The following is a 6,000-nucleotide window of genomic DNA, read 5'->3' on the forward strand; positions in this document are numbered from 1 at the left end:
ATTATTGACTGCCAGCCAAAGCCCATTTCCTTTGGCCCAGCTTTTAAATCTCAGCCTGTTCTGGTCCTTGGTCTGTCTCACTCTACTTGGGGCCTTGGCCCTTCCTGCTCTGTTTCAGTCCTTAGCCCTCCCTGCTGGAGCCTGCCCCATCTCCATTTTAGGGCTCAGGCTCTGTTTCTCTTGGCTGGAGCCTGCCCCTGTCTCCCTGTTGGGGTCTTAGACCCTGACCTAACTGGAGCTTGCCCCTAATAGAGCTGAAAGTCTGGAACAACTCCCAGGTACCCATGTAGCCTCCCGTCCTCTGGTCCTCCAAGTTAGCAAACTAGAACAAAAATACAAGCAGCTGCTTTAAATTGAAACCCTCAATGCTCCTCCTCTGGGTCATCATACTACTGCCAAGCCTCCTCCTCACTCTCTAGCTCTCTCAACTTTGGGAGTACATGGTATGGCCTGCAGCTCCCGCTTCTCCCCTGCCTGAACTAGCATGAGCTCCTCTTCTGGCAGAGCTCAAGACTGTACTGCCCCTCTGCTGCATGGGCGCAGGCTTATATCCCCTGGGCTCATCCCCTTCCAGTCAGGTGTTCTCCTAACTGCTGTTTGGCTGCCTGGGACCCTTTGTGCTGCAGTCTGTCTCTTGAGGAAACAGAAGCCCCTGGCTTCCTGTTACATGTTTCCTACCCAGTTGTATTCATAAGTCTATGCAATCACATATAAATACCAATTCCTGCCATTGTTTTCTTAGTTTAAATCTTACATCCTCGTATTGCAGTTCCTCTTGATTGCAGTTTCCTAGTAGCCCATGTAACTCATCAGACTATTTTTCTGTGCATCTCATTTACAAACAATCTTGTCATGGCTTCAGCTATCACACACCATACAAAACATTTCCTCTTTTTGCATGTTAAGATTAGGCTGACTGGACAATTCTGGACAAGACTAGAAAGAATTCCTTTAAGGAACTTGCCATTCAGAAGAATTGAAGGTAGACTTTACAATAGTGAAGTCTAGTAACTGAAGTCATTTTCATGGAAGATCATCTACTCCATTCCTCATCCACCTTATTCCTGTGATTTCTTCAAGAAGTGCCTTCCTCTATCACGTGGTATTTTTGTTTTCCAAGTATTATGAAATAACCATCACAATATCCGTGTGAAGAAAGAAAACAGTATATTCATTTAACAGCAAGAAACTGACACTTTTCAATCAGAATATAAAATATCCTGGGCAGCTAGAGCCAAAAATACCTATTTAGGAAGCCTATCATTAGACATCTCAATTCATCTTTAAAAGTCTGGCCTGATTTTTAGAGGTGCTACTCAACCAGTACTCGCACTGAAGTAGATTTGTTTTTTATCAGGTTTTGTGGTGTCTTCGGGTTTAAAGAACTCTGCCTTTGACTTCCACTGTGGCCTAAAGTAAGTTGTTTCCGCCTTGTTCCTGGGGTTTCAAGTAGTGTGTCTTAACTACAAAACTGCTCTTGGTCCAGGACAGGTTGATAGCATCTAAATCAACCCAGCATAAGAATCTCAGTAGCATAACAAGAGCAGGGGGAGGGCGGCACCAGCCCCAGGTACCAATTTAGTGGGGACACCAAAATGGCACCGCCTGGTGGAACCTTTGCCTTGACAACAGCTGCAGCAGCAACATCCATGTTCAAAGACACTGGGCTGTGGCTGTGGCTGTGGCTGTTGCTGTAGCAGCAGCAGCAGAGGCAGCCAGGCCAGGCTAGCCATGCTGTAGCAGCAGCAATGTGGGGATTTTTAGTCCCTGAGGCAGGTAAGACTCCTGGTGTCACCCCTTGCTTCCTGCACTCAGCGCTCTCCATTTGGTATTTGACAGTATCCAGCTCCCCAGCCAGGTTTTGACCATGGTGCAAACCTTGCTGGTTGTATCGCTAAGAATCACAATATGTGGTTTCAATTTAATAAATCAAGTTAGTGAAGCTTTATTGCATTATAGGACTCCCCACTTATGCTATGATGAAAATGGATCTTTTTTCCCTTTAGAGCTCAAGTTTGCACAAAAAAAATCTACAGCAACAGCAAGAAATAACACAACTGAGGTAAAGAGTGAATATGGGAAAGAGAGCAGTTCAGACAGCTGTGAAAATACTTTTCCTTACAGCTGACCTTGAGTGAATAAGTTATTTTCTATTAGAAATATTCTGATTTGAAATCTTATTATGCCATGCAAACCAATGCTTTTCTCCCCAAGAATATGATGAGTTCAGGATATAAAGAAAATAACATTTCAGAAAGTTGGGCTTATGAGGCAGGCAGACATTTTAGGTGACACCCAAAATGTTTTCATTCATTAGCTGAAATAATTTAATGATTGCCCATGATGTTGTCAAGTGACAGGATAGCACTATGCAAAGAAGGTCACAGATAATCTTTCTGAACTTTAAAACATGAAAATATTATGATGATTCGAGATACAAATCTTCTACTACAGTTCTGAATATCTGATGTTAAAAAGCTACATTTATATAAAACTACAGTGGCTGCTTTGAATCTGGTGTCACAAAGTTGAGCTTCCCAGTGGGAACTAGCACAAGCTAAATGGAATGTTTTACCTGTCTTCACTGAGTGATAATTTAATGATTCAATCTTAATTGAAGTTATACAGCTACGCAGGTAGTTAAATTAACAGGTTCTTATTTAGGGCTAATACATTGAATCTTTCTCTAACTTTTTCTAGCCTTGATAGTTTGCAATATGGACAGCACACTTACTTTATTCATCCATATTCTACTTATATAACCTCTGTATTCTTGTACTGGTTGGCTCAGTGTGGCATTTATCCAAACAGGGATATATAAACTTATAGAGCTGAAACAAGTGCTCTTAAAATAAGCATTTGAACAGCAATGATTAATGGCATAGCCAAGCAAGGCAAGTCAGCAAAATTATGTTAATTAAACAATTATAGCCATTTTTGTAACAAAGATAAACCTGTGGATGAGTCAGCAGCATAGCTTAATTTTCAATTACGTTGACTATTTCTGCCTACCAATGAAAATTTTGACCCTTTTTTATTCCCTTAAACCACTAGCAAAGGTACAATCTAACTTTTATGTGCTTACACAACACATTTTAGATCTTTGAACATTTTAGGCATAATTGCATTGTGTTATTCTCAGAGGTGAAGAATCACTTCACACAAGGTGGAAAGGACTGTGTTCTATAGCTCTGATGCAAAGCCCACTGAAATCAATAAAAACTTTCTATTAACTCCTATAAGAGTTGGATCAGTTTCCTTGCTCCTGACTCTCCATTACCTTGCACTTTCTGAAGTCTGTCATTTACACATTTCAAAGTGCATGTAAATTAGAATGATAGTTTATTAATGTCCACTTATTAGGGATCAATTGGCTTATGTAAGGCCTAAAGTGGAGAAGAATCCAACCCTTGTTGTTGCAATATAACTGTTATTTTAATATTGTTCTGGCAGCAGAGAGGATGCTTGTGCATGGCACTAAATCAGTTTAACTAAATCAAAACAACAATTTCTTCAATTCAAACCAAAAACTCAGTTTGTTAAATTGACATGATACATTTTATTTCAAACAACATTAAACTGCATATCCTATTGTGGTACGTTGCTTCATGAAAGTTCTAATTTAGAGACTGGAGATACGCAGTTTCTATTATGGGTTATGTTCCTTGTTCATAAAAAAATTCGCATGATATAAAGCCATATCCCCCTAATGTATATGATAAATCCTAGGCAGGTGTGATGGGGTCAACACCTGCTAATATTAAGGAATGTTGGGTCCTTGGTAAAGGAAGGGCAGGCCCAGAGTTAATAACCACTGTAATGTGCACAGTAGGGCTGTGCGAAATTTCACCGTCAATTTCATTTCAATGCTGTTTCAACTCACTTCAAGCTTGAAACAGCAAAATCGAAACAAAACAGGGAGCTTCGAAATGGCCTCAAATTGAAACAAGGCAAGTAAAAATATTTCAAAATTTTCTAAACATTTTGAGTTTCGAAGCTCAAGCTGGGCATGCCTGAAGGGAAACAAAAACTAAAGTAAGGAGAGGGAGGGATAAGGGACTGGGGGGGGCGGGAAGGAGTGCTCCCATTATTGTCTGTGTAGCTGGCCAGTGACTGTCATCCTTTCCTGAGGTCTCCTCTAATCCCAGTGATCCGGGGGAATGATGGAAAAACTGCATAAAAGGCAGCATTGTTTGAACTGCCCTGCTTTCTGCCTTGGTGTTACTTGAGTGAGGGTGCACCTTAACATGCGCACCATGTCAGCCACCCATGTTATGAGTTTTGCCTGTCAGTAACTGGATGTGCAGGGCCCCAGAATCCATACTCTCCCTGTACCTATCTCCTTGACAGCTGGAAGGCTTTGTAGCTGCAGCAGGGCCTAGCAGGCCTGCAGCTTTCACCCCCCTGTGCCCCACAACAGACACAGTCCCACAAGCACCCATGTCACGAGTTTTGCCTGTCAGCAGCTAGAGGTCTACGGCCCCAGAACTCAGAACCCTATCTCCTTGACAGCTGGCAAGCTTCGTGGCTTCAGCAGGGGCTAGCAAGCCTGCAGTTTTAACCGTTTGAAAATTTTGAGGTGCCATTTCCCTGAAACCCATGCACCTATCTCCTTGAAGCTTGATAGGCTTCATGTCCTTAGAAGGGGCTACCATACCTGCAAGTTTCATCCAAATCAGGCCAGAAATGACAAAGTTATAGGCTGTTTTGAGCTTTGCCATTATAGCCTATGGGCGAAATGCTGAAACAGCATTGAAACAGCGAAACTGTTTTGACAAAATGAAATGGAACAGTGGTTTTGAATTGAAATGAAATTTGAAACAAAATGTGGTTCCATTGAAATGTCGAAATGCAAGTTGAAATGGAATGGTGCCCTTTCACACAGCCCTAGTGCACAGCTCTGAGCTGCCACAAGAGGGCTGGTGCACAGGGCGGTGCCAATGATCTGAGAAGTCTGCTGCATGCCTGCCCTGCTGGCCAGCTCTCTAACAGCAATGCACATACCCACATCATAGTACATACACATGCTATTCAGCTCCCAGTCTCCAAAACTGCCTCTGGCTGAAATTGAGGAGCACAGCTGAGTAATAAGGGATGCACAGAGCCTGAGAGCATGTGGGGAGCCCTCTCATTGCCACTAGGGAGCAGCCAGAGGCACACCATGCAAACACACAGCCCCTGCCACTTGTGTGTGTATACTGTGTTGCGTGCGTTGTGCAGTCCTGTGTGAGTGAGTGGGTGTGTTGTGCTGTGTGTACATCCCCTACCCCAGCAACCCAGAAAATCCCCATCTCCTTCCCCTGCTTAGTCCCCTCATCCCCAGTTACTTCTCTGCTGCTCACTCAGGCTATCACTGAGATTAGGGAGGGAATCCAGTGCTAAGTACAGAGAGTCAAAAAGACACATTCAGTCTTTGCAGCTTAGTCTGAACTGTGTAATTTGAATCAATAAGCAACTGAAGATTTACTTTTGATTTCAGAAATGCAGACATATACCTGCAGTGGCTCAGGCCAAAACCTGGGGTGCACTAGAACACTCCTCCCCTGTTCAGCTGGAGCAGACAGCTTGGGCCAAGGCTAGGCTAACAAAGAGAGGTTTTCAGGGGTCATACAAAGCATCCTGTAATGCTGGAGGACTGTGGGTGAAGGCAAAAGAGCAGCTCCCCCCTGTAACTCATAACAGGGAAATGTTCTGAGTTGCAACGATCCCCTGGACCAAACAGAAGTTCACAGTTGAGTCCAGGAGGAAGCAGGGCTTGAGAAATCCAGCTTTGCAGCTGGTTTCTCCTACCAATGGCCTCATATCCCTCCCACCACAGGCACTGTTTTCAGAATGGGAAGGGGAAAGGGAACAGAGAGAACTCATTCTAGGGATTCGCCAGCCAGTGCAGAAGGGTGGGGTGGGTGGATTGGAGCCCCAATCGGTAACATAACCCCCAGTTTTTTCTTCTTTCCTTTTTTATATATATATATATATATATATATATATATATATGTATGC

This window comes from Gavialis gangeticus, unplaced genomic scaffold (assembly GCF_001723915.1).
Source record: "Gavialis gangeticus isolate Ggan-Ray unplaced genomic scaffold, GavGan_comp1, whole genome shotgun sequence".
Taxonomy (NCBI): Eukaryota; Metazoa; Chordata; order Crocodylia; family Gavialidae; genus Gavialis; species Gavialis gangeticus.